Raw genomic sequence first — 13,563 nt, forward strand, 5'->3', positions numbered from 1 at the left:
ATATCCCAGGTAAGCTCAGGGATGTATGGTCGGTCTTGGGAGTGGCATAGCCTGATCAACTATGCTGTTCTGAGGAGTGATTAGCACATGCCCAATAATGGTTGTGATGTGTCAACAAGTCTCAAAACTTACCAACACTACTACAATGAGAGCATTATAACAGAACCTAGGTCTATAATACCATAGGGGTGTTTTGTGTTACCATAATTACTTACTTGAGAACTAAAAAGGATCTTCATTACTAAGTTGATAGTTGCTAAGTGGATACACTAAGGTTATATGTAACTAGGATGTTATAGACTTAGAATCTGTGAAATTTTTGCTTTACCCCGGTTCCTTGTGAATTTGGAGTTAAGTTCACTTATTCGAAGGCCTATCCTGTTTTAATTGCATATAACTGGTATGCACTTTACAAATAGTGATGTAACTAATGAAGATTTTCTAATAATTATCTAGATAGTCGTCTAATAATTATTTTCCTACCCCAATTCTCGCGTAGATAACATGGCTCGACTCCATCCCCACGGCAACCTGTATCTGCCGAACGAAGTCATTGCTGGATGGTTTGGAGAAGAACCAGAGAATGATCATCTGATCCCTTTGAATGATCACCATGATGAAGACCTTTCAGATGGTGCTAACTCCGAACCTGAAGTTGACGACCTGCCCCAAGTAGCTCCCATTCCAAATCGTAGCCCTCGTCCGACTTTTCATGGTCCGACACCTCCCTGGGTAGAATGCTTGGAAACATGGAGCCAAGGACAGTATCATCCCATGCCATTTTGTCACACCCCAAAACCACGAACGGCGGAAACGTTCAGGGGTGGAGGACGTCATGTACAGTATCACAACAGTGTAATATAATAAACAAGCAACAACATCATCCATTGCATTATAAGTAAAGTTTTAATACATGTGTGTTCTTTAATTGTAGTAAGACACCAAAAATATACAATCAAAATAAAAGACGAGACTTGTCAGCTCCGTCTTCTCAAAACCTGGCCTCCGTACCTGTCTACTGGTGACCTGAAAATACAAGTTATTTTGAAAGCGAGTATCAGCTTTAAAGCTGGTGAATTCATAAGTATATAAGTGTCATTGCCTTGTTTGTGAAAATTCGTTATGAAGGCAATGTAAATCGTTAAATGAAAATGTTGATGTAAGTATGAAATCCCTAGAAAAACCCTTATTTTCTATAAGTATGAAATGAAGTCTTCTACCAAGACCCAAATGTTCTGTACGTAAAATGATAGTTTTTCCTTCGTGTAGACTAGTACTAAAAGTGCTTAGTCTATCTCATCGTTTATGTGAATGTGTCACAAAATAATGTAAACAGGAAAAATATAATATTGTAAGTGTTGTCACTGCGTACTAGGACCAACACAACATCGCATTAAGCGAAATGTACAACCTAATGAACATCCGAAGATTGTCCAATTGTCCTCTGTAGCAGCAGCAGGTGGATGGAAGGGTTAATCCCAAATCGATTTCCTAATATAAGTAGTAACCTTAGACCTCCGGAGATGGTCATCGACCACTGGTGCTAAACAGTGGGGTTCGAAATGGTAAGTCCCGTCTAGTTATTCCCATTGAACCGGCTAAGAAAGACAATTTACACAGTAAGTACTACTAAATCATCCTCATAGTTCTAAGTACAAGTATCCAAGTAAGTGAATACAGGATAATGCACCTATGTAAAAGTGTTACTGTATGGTGTTCAGGTACGTGTGTCCATGTAACAGGTAAGTATATGTAAACATACTCATGTATCAAGTAAACATCTGTTAGTACTCATGTATCAGGTAATGTACTAGTATAGACTCATGAATGAACTGACTCTTGTGTGACTCCTTGTAATAGAAGTAATGTTTGATATCTTCCCATTATCCCTATGATAATCTACTATAATATAACTAGTTGATCATGTAAGTTTACCCACTCTTACTACTCAAGGGTGTGAGAAACTGAATGAAAGATGCAAACTATAACATCAATACATATATAAGAATATAAGTGTATATGCATAGTTTAGTTCAAGAGTGAAAAATGATTTTGTAAGACATCATATGAGTTTTGAACAATAAATAACAATGACTTGATGTCATTTGATTAAACATTTCAAAAGTAAAACATTTGATAACAATGTGCTTTTAGGATGTAAAACCATTTCATGCATCACATTTTGTAGCATGTGAAATCTGTTAAATAACAAACACAGTTATAAAATACATATCAATGATTTAATAACATGTTTGTTTCTACTTGTATTCCCCCCCCCCCATTAAAGCATTTAAAATCATTTAAAACATTGATTAGGGGTATGAACTCACCTGTAGTTAGTGATTGGGATGAATTGGATGGTATCAGATTGCTAGGTGTCAAGCGAGGACTTGTGCACACACTATGATCCTAATTAACATATAATCACACATATATGCACTCAATTAGACACAAAAGACTAATTGATAATGTTTAAGACATTCTAGACATAGTTAACACTCTATATAAGTGTTTTAAGCCGTAAGGACTTCATGTAAGCTATTGTGGGATAGGGTACTTGTGTTTAGGGTTTCCAAAGGACCCTATATGAGAGCTTACTCTCCATAAACCATCACACATGGAGTTTACGGTTGTAAACTCTTGATTTTACGGCCGTAAACTCCCAAACATGTGTGTTTGGTGTGTTTTGAAGTCCCAATTGCTTTCTAGAATTATTCTAACCTAGTGGCTATGTTCTTGGAAGGGTTTAAGGCCTAGAAGTACTCCAAATAGGAGTTTATGGCCTCAAGGCCATTTCCCCTTGGAGTTTACGATCGTAAACTCCCTTGGGGTGTTTCCTTTGTTGCTTTCAAGCCTCATGCACTTGTGGGATGTGTTCTAGACTCTTATTCCTAGTATATGAAGGCATTAGGCACACCTTAGTGCCCTTTATAGGATTTTACGGCTCAAGAACCAAGTCTTGGCCGTAAACTCACTTGGTTAAATGATTTTGGTGTGGTTTGGTCCTTCCATTTAGTGGGTACAATTTCTTGTAAAGGTCTAGGGCCTTAGGTGTCATGAAAACACCCTTTGTGATCATTTACATGGAGTTTACGGCCTAGGAGAGTTCTGGGCCGTAAACTCACTTTCATTTGTATCATTTTATGTGTTTAAGACCTTAAGCTACTTGGGAAAATAACCTAGATGCAAGCCTTAAAGTCCTTAAGTCCTCAAATCACCATTTAGGGCTAGGAAATGGAGTTTACGGCCTAAGAGAGTTCTAGGCCGTAAACTCCCAATATTGGGTGGTTTTGTGTGTGTTTTCATGTCCCTAACATGTATACCTAATGTTCTAAGGCCTTATCCTAGCACCAATGTCAGTTTTGGCTTTGTTTCGGGAGTTTACCGCCCAAGAACACCTTGGGGAGTAAACTCCTAGATCTCATGATTTAGCCATCTAAATCATGTTTTAAGCATCTAATATGTATTCTAACACTACTAGAAAGAGTTACTCATAATCTGGGATAAAAACCCGAAGATCTGTCAGAGAGAAAATGGCTTTTCTCTAGCTGTAATTGTGAATAATGAATTAATTTAATTCAGAAAACTATTTATAGTCCTGAAATATTTTGACAGAAAATATTTTTATTCTCGAACTTGGACTGTAACATTATGAAACTTGAAATGTTCAAATTTCACAAACCCAGGAGCATCCACTCTCCTGATATCTCCTAAAGTGTAAACCCTAATGTACACTAACTTGTTCGGAAAAATCTGAAAATTACTGAAATTGGACTGACTTCTATTGAATAGATATTGTTCGTACAAATGGAAATTTCGGGTTGTCACATCATCCCCCCATTAGAAGGAATTTCTTCCCAAAATTAGAATGTAAGCAAATAAGAAATTACAAATAACTAAGCAAAAAGGTGAGGGTATTTCAGTTTCATCTGATCCTAACATTCCCAAGTGAATTCCGGTCCACGCTTTGCATTCCAGCGCACCTTCACTATCGGGATACGGCTCTGCTTTGTTTGCTTGACCTCTCGGTCCATGATCTCTACTGGTTCCTCCACGAAGTTGAGGCTCTCGTTGATCTCGATCTCGTCGAGTGGAATAACAAGAGTCTCATCAGATAGGCACTTTTTCAAGTTTGACACGTGGAAGGTAGGATGTACGTTACTGAGTTCTTTCGGTAGATTGAGCTTGTAAGCCACAGGGCCGATTCTTGAGAGAATAACGAAAGGCCCTATGTATCTTGGATTGAGCTTCCCACGCTTTCCGAAGCGTATCAAGCCCTTCCAGGGTGAGACTTTCAGTAGGACTCGATCGCCCACCTGGAACTCCAATGGTTTCCTACGCTTGTCGGCGTAGCTTTTCTGTCGGTCTCTAGAGGCTTTTAATCGTTCACGAATTTGAACGATCTTCTCTGTCGTTTCCCGAATGATCTCCGGACCTGTGAGAGTGCTTTCGGGAACTCGTCCCTTAGCTAACTGGGTATCACCCACTTCAGCCCAGCACAGAGGGGATCTGCACTTCCGGCCATAGAGGGCCTCGAATGGAGCTGCTTTTATGCCCGTGTGATAACTGTTGTTGTAGGAGAATTCGACAAGGGGTAAATGAGTATCCCAAGCTTTTCCAAAGTCAATCACACAGGCACGCAACATATCTTCTAGGGTTTGGATAGTTCTCTCACTTTGCCCATCGGTCTGTGGATGGTAGGCTGTACTCATGTCCAGCCTAGTTCCTAGGGAACTTTGTAATGACTGCCAGAACCTCGAAGTGAATCTACTATCTCGGTCTGAGATGATAGATAAAGGAATACCGTGCAGTCTTACAATCTCCCTAATGTAAGTTCTAGTAAGTTTCTCCATCTTGTCTGTTTCTTTGATCGGTAGGAAGTGTGCAGACTTGGTCAGTCTATCGACGATGACCCATATGGAATCAAGTCCACCCGTCGTCTTGGGCAACTTGGTTATGAAGTCCATAGTGATCCGCTCCCACTTCCATTCCGGTATCTCCAGTTGTTGTAGGAGACCGGAGGGTTTCTGGTATTCGACCTTGACCTTTGCGCAAGTAAGGCACTTACTCACAAAGGTAGCAATATCTGCTTTCATGTTAGGCCACCAGTATAACTTTTTAAGATCCAGATACATCTTATCTGAACCCGGGTGGACGGAATAACGAGTGCTGTGAGCTTCAGTCATGACCAAGTCTCTGAAGCCACCGTGGTTCGGTGTCCAGATCCGATCCATGAGGTATAAGGCTCCGCCACCCTTGACTTCCAAGTTCTTATCCATTCCTCTAAGGGATTCACCCGCCACGTTTTCAGGTTTCAAAGCGTCGAGCTGAGCCGCCTTTATTTGCGTGGACAAGTGTGAATGGATTGTTAGAGTCAAAGATTTGACCCTACGACCAATATATTCTTTCCGACTTAGGGCGTCGGCTACTACATTGGCTTTACCCAGATGATAACGAATTTTGCATTCGTAATCACTAAGTAGCTCAACCTACCGTCGTTGTCTCATGTTGAGCTCTTTCTGGTCGTAAATGGGCTGTAGACTCTTATGGTCTGTAAAGATCGTGCTTTTGGTACCGTATAGGTAATGTCGCCAGATCTTCAGAGCAAACACAACTGCTCCTAGTTCAAGATCGTGGGTTGTGTAGTTAACCTCATGTGTCTTCAGCTGTCTCGAGGCATAGGCGATGACCTTACCTCGCCGCATCAGAACACATCCGAGTCCTTGATTGGATGCATCGCAATAGACAATGAAGTCTTCTATTCCTTCGGGAAGGGATAGTACCGGGGCAGTGCACAAGGCTCGTTTGAGCGTTTGGAACGCTCTCTCCTGTTTCTCCTCCCAGTCGAAGGCCACGCCTTTCTGGGTCAGGGTTGTAAGAGGTTTCGCTATGCTGGAGAAGTTCTGAATGAACCTGCGATAGTAGCCAGCTAGACCTAGAAATTGACGAATTTCAGTAGGTGTCTTTGGTGCTGACCAGTTCTCGATGGCCTTAATTTTGGAAGGGTCCACGTGGATACCTTCTTCGCTAACCACATGGCCCAAAAATTCCACTCGTCGAATCCAAAATTCGCACTTCGAGAACTTTGCGTAGAGCTTCTTCGTTCGCAATGTTTCTAAGATTTTATGGAGATGTTGACCATGCTCCTCCTTACTTCGAGAGTAGATGAGTATGTCATCAATGAAGACGATGACGAACTGATCCAAGTAAGGACGACACACCCTATTCATCAGATCCATGAATACCGCGGGCGCGTTAGTTAATCCGAATGGCATCACTACAAACTCGTAGTGCCCATAACGAGTTCGGAAGGCTGTCTTGGGAACATCTTCCTCTAACACTCGTAGTTGGTGATATCCGGATCGCAGATCTATCTTCGAGAAGTAGTTGGCTCCTTGAAGTTGATCAAACAAATCGTCAATGCGGGGCAAGGGATAACGATTTTTAATGGTAAGTTTGTTGAGTTCTCTATAGTCGATGCACATGCGAAACGATCCATCTTTCTTCTTGACGAACAAGACCGGTGCTCCCCATGGTGAGAAGCTTGATCAAATGAATCCCTTCTTGAGAAGTTCGTTAAGTTGACTGGAAAGTTCCTGCATTTCAGCCGGTGCCAGACGATAAGGAGATTTGGCTACGAGGGTAGCCCCTGGTACTAAGTCGATTCTGAACTCGACTTGGTGTTGTGGTGGTAAACCGGGAAGTTCTTCTGGGAATATGTCGGGAAAGTCGCGTACTTCTGGGATTTTCTGGATGTCCTTCAGTTCTTGACTGGTATCGACGACGTGGGCTAGGAATGCATGATACTTCGTTCGCAAGAACTTCTGGGCTTGAATGCACGAAATGATGTGAAGGCTCGCACTAGGTTTGTCGCCGTAGATAGTTAAAGTTTCGTTGTTAGGAAGGTTAAGACGAACTGCTTTTTTGAAGCACATAATGTCGGCACGCAGAAGACTCAACCAATCCATACCGATGATAACGTCGAAACATTTAATGGTAACTGGCATAAGATCTATCTTGAAAGTATGGCTATCTAAAGTTAAGGTACAACCTACGTATATGCAGTTTGTACTCTCTGTTTTCCCGTTAGCCATTTCTACCGTGAACGAACTATCTAATGCACATGGTTTTTGTTTAAGCAGGTGTGCAAATTTGTGACTTACAAAACTTTTCTCGGTTCCACTATCGAAAAGTATGCAAGCATAAGAGTTATCGAGGAGGAACATACCAGTAACTATCGTAGGATCAGCTACTGCTTCCTCGTGGCCTAGGGCCATAACTCTTCCCACTCCTCCAGCCATCCCTGCTTTAGGGCAGTTCCTTTTGTAGTGGCCCACCTCGCCACATCCATAGCAGGCTTGGCCCATACCGGCGTTAGGAATCTGGGCAGCTTGAGCTGTTGGAGCTTTACAGAAGCGGACTGTGTGTCCCTTCTTGTTGCAGTTAGAGCACTGCATCTCCCTGCAAGGTCCGTGGTGATGGAAGTTGCACTTGGTGCACTTCGGGAGGGTCCCAGCATATGTTTTTGCTGGTAAGAGGTTGGCAGGGGCAACGGGAGTAACTGTGGCAGCATTTATCGCCACAAGTTGTTGCTTATTTGAGGATCCTTGCGGAGCCCCTCTTTTCCTTTTATTCCACCCCTTCTTGTGGTAGTCGAGGTTGGTCTTCTATGGTACAGGTGTAGGGATTGTTATGTTCTGAGGTTTTCGGTGATCGATGAGGGATTGTGCTAGTTCCTTGGCGCTATCAAAGGTAATAGGCCTGGAAGCGATCACACTTGACTGGATCTGGGGCGACAGTCCCCAGATATACCTCTCGATCTTTTTGCTCTGGAGAGCAACCATGTCGGGGGATAAGTTTGCCAAATCACAAAACCTATTTGTGTAGGTAGTGATTTCGGATCCAACCATTTGTAGACCCCAGAACTCTTGCTCGAGCTTTTGTATTTCGCCTCGAGGACAGTATTCCTTCATCAGCATTTCTTTCAACTTCTCCCAGCCGATGGAATACGCTACCACCAAAGTTAGATAATTAACATGGCTGTTCCACCATGTTAGTGCTCGGTCAGAGAAGGTACAAGCTGCGAACTTGACCTTGCTGCCCTCCTGGCAAGCACAGATCTCAAAGACAGATTCCATCTTTTCAATCCATTGTCTCAACACCATTACACCCCAGTTCCGTTGAAGCTACGGGGTTTGGCGTTAGTAAAGTCCTTGTAGGTGCATTCCCGAGGGTGTCCATGGCTTTCGCCGTGGTTCGAGGGTGGTGCACCTGTTCCTGATCCACTAGGGGCAGGAGCGTTGATTGCTGACACAGCAGCGGCAACTGCTGCTGTGAAAGCTGCCTGGAACATAGTGGCATCAAAATGATTTGGTGTTTGAAGAGGTACAGGTGGTGGTGGAGGTGGTGGTATTGGTGCTTCGTTGTTTGGGTTCCTCCTTGGATTCCTGCGTGGCGGCATATTTAACTATACGTTTAAAAGATGACGACATGGATAAGAATAAATGATAAATGAATGTGTCTCATGGACTAAATCACCATAGTCCAACAACAGAAAGAATAGCATGACTAGATGAAGAGGATAGCATTTGGATAATAATTTCCATAAGATTCGATATCTGTCAATAATACTGGAATTACAGATGTAACAAGTTCGGGAAAAATGGCCTAGGAGTAGGCCTTACATCAACCAAGATGGAAAATTTTGACAGAATTAAGATTAGATAAAGACCTAACAGGTCTAAGATTTATATAGACAGGAAAATTTGACCAAAGTTTTACATAAACTAGGTTATATCCAAAAGATGAGATGACGATATTCTATCGGCGACGAGAACTACTAGCATGAGTCCTCAATCCCGACAATAGACGTTCGATGTCCCTTATACGCCTGTCCGACATTGCTTGTTGAGCTTGAAGTTCTCTAACTTCAGTTCGGGTTTCAGCAAGTTCCCTTTGCAGATTTGCATTACGGACTAGAGTCCTTTCATGAGCAGACTCTAGTTGGCGAATGTGGACAGTGTTAACACCAGAGTTGGCGTCAACTTCCAAGACTTGATTGATAGTCACCTGAGCCATTATCGTGTTCCGAGAAATCCTACGCACCATGATTGGTAGGACTCTATCAGCAGAACCTCCTTCAGTGAGGTTGTAGAAACTTCGGTCGCCATTGTAGGGAATGGGCTGACCTTGTTCCTGACTCCATTCAGTCAAGTTAATGGCCCACAAGGGTGTGGGTCCTTGAAACACAGGGCGAGGGTTCAGGTTTGGGTTTTGAGCGGCTGGGGGTAGGTTGTTGACTTCTGGCTCCGAGTCAGAACTATCGGAAAAGCCCTCAGCATGGTGATCATCCAAAGGGATTGGGTGATCATCTTCTGGCTCTGCCTCTAGCCAACCCGCATTGCCTTGGTTCGGGAAGTACGGATCGCCATGGTGAAATCCAGCCATCTTAATCTACGCGAGAAAAGGGATATAAGAAATAGCTAAAATAGACGAACTAACTAAGATAATTACAGTAAGATCAAACACCCATATGGTATTTCATTATGGTTGTGTTGGTAAGTTTTTAGACTTGTTGCCACATCACAACCATTCTTGGGCATATGCTAATCACTCCTTGGGCCAGCATAGTTGATTAGGCTATGCTATTCCCAAGACTGACTATACATCCCCAGGCTCACTTGTGATGTTCAACAATCGTAATACTTTTGTTCTTGTCATTGTGACACTGGTTTTAGTATGAATGCAGGCACGTATACTTTGTTAAATATTTTATTATTTAAAAGTATGACTCTTAGATAGAGTGTTTTAATCCCATGTATTTATAGTTAGTATATCTTTTATGGGTTTATATACTAGATTCACTATAAACAATGCTCTGATACCAATCTGTCACACCCCAAAACCACGAACGGCGGAAACGTTCAGGGGTGGAGGACGTCATGTACAATATCACAACAGTGTAATATAATAAACAAGCAACAACATCATCCATTGCATTATAAGTAAAGTTTTAATACATGTGTGTTCTTTAATTGTAGTAAGACACCAAAAATATACAATCAAAATAAAAGACGAGACTTGTCTGCTCCGTCTTCTCAAAACCTGGCCTCCGTACCTGTCTACTGGTGACCTGAGAATACAAGTTATTTTGAAAGCGAGTATCAGCTTTAAAGCTGGTGAATTCATAAGTATATAAGTGTCATTGCCTTGTTTGTGAAAATCTGTTATGAAGGCAATGTAAATCGTTAAATGAAAATGTTGATGTAAGTATGAAATCCCTAGAAAAACCCTTATTTTCTATAAGTATGAAATGAAGTCTTCTACCAAGACCCAAATGTTATGTACGTAAAATGATAGTTTTTCCTTCGTGTAGACTAGTACTAAAAGTGCTTATTCTATCTCATCGTTTATGTGAATGTGTCACAAAATAATGTAAACAGGAAAAATATAATATTGTAAGTGTTGTCACTAGGTACTAGGACCAACACAACATCGCATTAAGCGAAATGTACAACCAAATGAACATCTGAAGATTGTCCAATTGTCATCTGTAGCAGCAGCAGGTGGGTGGAAGGGTTAGTCCCAAATCGATTTCCTAATATAAGTAGTAACCTTAGACCTCCGGAGATGGTCATCGACCACTGGTGCTAAACAGTGGGGTTCGGAATGGTAAGTCCCGTCTAGTTATTCCCATTGAACCGGGATAAGAAAGACAATTTACACAGTAAGTACTACTAAATCATCCTCATAGTTCTAAGTACAAGTATCCAGGTAAGTGAATACAGGATAATGCACCTATGTAAAAGTGTTACTGTATGGTGTTCAGGTACGTGTGTCCATGTAACAAGTAAGTATATGTAAACATATTCATGTATCAAGTAAACATCTGTTAGTACTCATGTATCAGGTAATGTACTAGTATAGACTCATGAATGAACTGACTCTTGTGTGACTCCTTGTAATAGAAGTAATGTTTGATGTCTTCCCATTATCCCTATGATAATCTACTGTAATATAACTAGTTGATCATGTAAGTTTACCCACTCTTACTACTCAAGGGTGTGAGAAACTGAATGAAAGATGCAAACTATAACATCAATACATATATAAGAATATAAGTGTATATGCATAGTTTAGTTCAAGAGTGAAAAATGATTTTGTAAGACATCGTATGGGTTTTGAACAATAAATAACAATGACTTGATGTCATTTGATTAAACATTTCAAAAGTAAAACATTTGATAACAATGTGCTTTTAGGATGTAAAACCATTTCATGCATCACATTTTGTAGCATGTGAAATCTGTTAACTGACAAACACAGTTATAAAATACATATCAATGATTTAATAACATGTTTGTTTCTACTTGTATTCCCCCCCCCCCCATTAAAGCATTTAAAATCATTTAAAACATTGATTAGGGGTATGAACTCACCTGTAGTTGGTGATTGGGATGAATTGGACGGTATCGGATTGCTAGGTGTCAAGCGAGGACTTGTGCACACACTATGATCCTAATGAACATATAATCACACATATATGCACTCAATTAGACACAAAAGACTAATTGATAATGTTTAAGACATTCTAGACATAGTTAACACTCAATATAAGGACTTCATGTAAGCTATTGTGGGACAGGGTACTTGTGTTTAGGGTTTCCAAAGGACCCTATATGAGAGCTTACTCTCCATAAACCATCACACATGGAGTTTACGGTTGTAAACTCTTGAGTTTACGGTCGTAAACTCCCAAACATGTGTGTTTGGTGTGTTTTGAAGTCCTAATTGCTTTCTAGAATTATTCTAACCTAGTGGCTATGTTCTTGGAAGGGTTTAAGGCGTAGAAGTACTCCAAATAGGAGTTTACGGCCTCAAGGCCATTTCCCCTTGGAGTTTATGGTCGTAAACTCCCTTGGGGTGTTTCCTTTGTTGCTTTCAAGCCTCATGCACTTGTGGGATGTGTTCTAGACTCTTATTCCTAGTATATGAATGCATTAGGCACACCTTAGTGCCCTTTATAGGAGTTTACGGCCCAAGAACCAAGTCTTGGCCGTAAACTCACTTGGTTAAGTGATTTTGGTGTGGTTTGGTCCTTCCATTTAGTGGGTACAATTTCTTGTAAAGGTCTAGGGCCTTAGGTGTCATGAAAACACCCTTTGTGATCATTTACATGGAGTTTACGGCCTAGGAGAGTTCTGGGCCGTAAACTCACTTTCATTTGTGTCATTTGATGTGTTTAAGACCTTAAGCTACTTGGGAAAATAACCTAGATGCAAGCCTTAAAGTCCTTAAGTCCTCAAATCACCATTTAGGGCTAGGAAATGGAGTTTACGGCCTAAGAGAGTTCTGGGCCGTAAACTCCCAATATTGGGTGATTTTGTGTGTGTTTTCATGTCCCTAACATGTATACCTAATGTTCTAAGGCCTTATCCTAGCACCAATGTCAGTTTTGGCTTTGTTTCGGGAGTTTACCGCCCAAGAACACCTTGGGGAGTAAACTCCTAGATCTCATGATTTAGCCATCTAAATCATGTTTTAAACATCTAATATGTATTCTAACACTACTAGAAAGAGTTACTCACAATCTGGGATAAAAACCCGAAGATCTGTCAGAGAGAAAATGGCTTTTCTCTAGCTGTAATTGTGAATAATGAATTAATTTAATTCAGAAAACTATTTATAGTCCTGAAATATTTTGACAGAAAATATTTTTATTCTCGAACTTGGACTGTAACATTATGAAACTTGAAATGTTCAAATTTCACAAACCCATGAGCATCCACTCTCCTGATATCTCCTAAAGTGTAAACCCTAATGTACACTAACTTGTTCGGAAAAATCTGAAAATTACTGAAATTGGACTGACTTCTATTGAATAGATATTGTTCGTACAAATGGAAATCTTGGGTTGTCACACATTTAATGGAGACCGAAGATTTTATGACCTGAGCAATGGGGACTCAGCAGACAGAGTCTTGCCAATCCTGGTCCGCAGAGTGGCCCGAAATGAGGTTCAAGGCAGGATAGCCCTACATCAAATCACAGAAGTTGTCGCCAATGCAAGAATGCATACCCTCCACACCATTCGTCTATAAGATGCTCGTGAGAGATCTGAGAGAGACCATGAAACCCTGCTTCAATCACTGGCTAAATCACGAGCCTAAGTCATAGAACTCCGAATACACCAGAGGGTGTACGAAAGACACTTACTTGATGTGGAACGTCAACTGGCTGACTTAAGGGTTCACCAGAGGGATGACTGTCACCAGTAGTAGATGCCCTACTTTCTTTCCCTATTGAAAGGAATCGTTTTTCCTATCTATGTCCTATGTGGCATTTTTCTATGAAACAGCCTTGTACTGTAGGTACTTTTAGTTAGGCCTTTATGCGGCCAAATCTTTGCTACTCCGGATATGATGTAAGACCTTCTACAAGGTCAAATTTTTTCCCAAACTTGTTACATCTTAAACATCGATGATATTGGCAGTCGGCTAACTTTCGTGTCAGTTGTTGTTCAATTACCCTTCATCGTACCTTCATTGGAGTCGGTCAGAAACT

This window comes from Lactuca sativa, chromosome 4 (genome assembly GCF_002870075.4).
Source record: "Lactuca sativa cultivar Salinas chromosome 4, Lsat_Salinas_v11, whole genome shotgun sequence".
Lineage (NCBI taxonomy): Eukaryota > Viridiplantae > Streptophyta > Magnoliopsida > Asterales > Asteraceae > Lactuca > Lactuca sativa.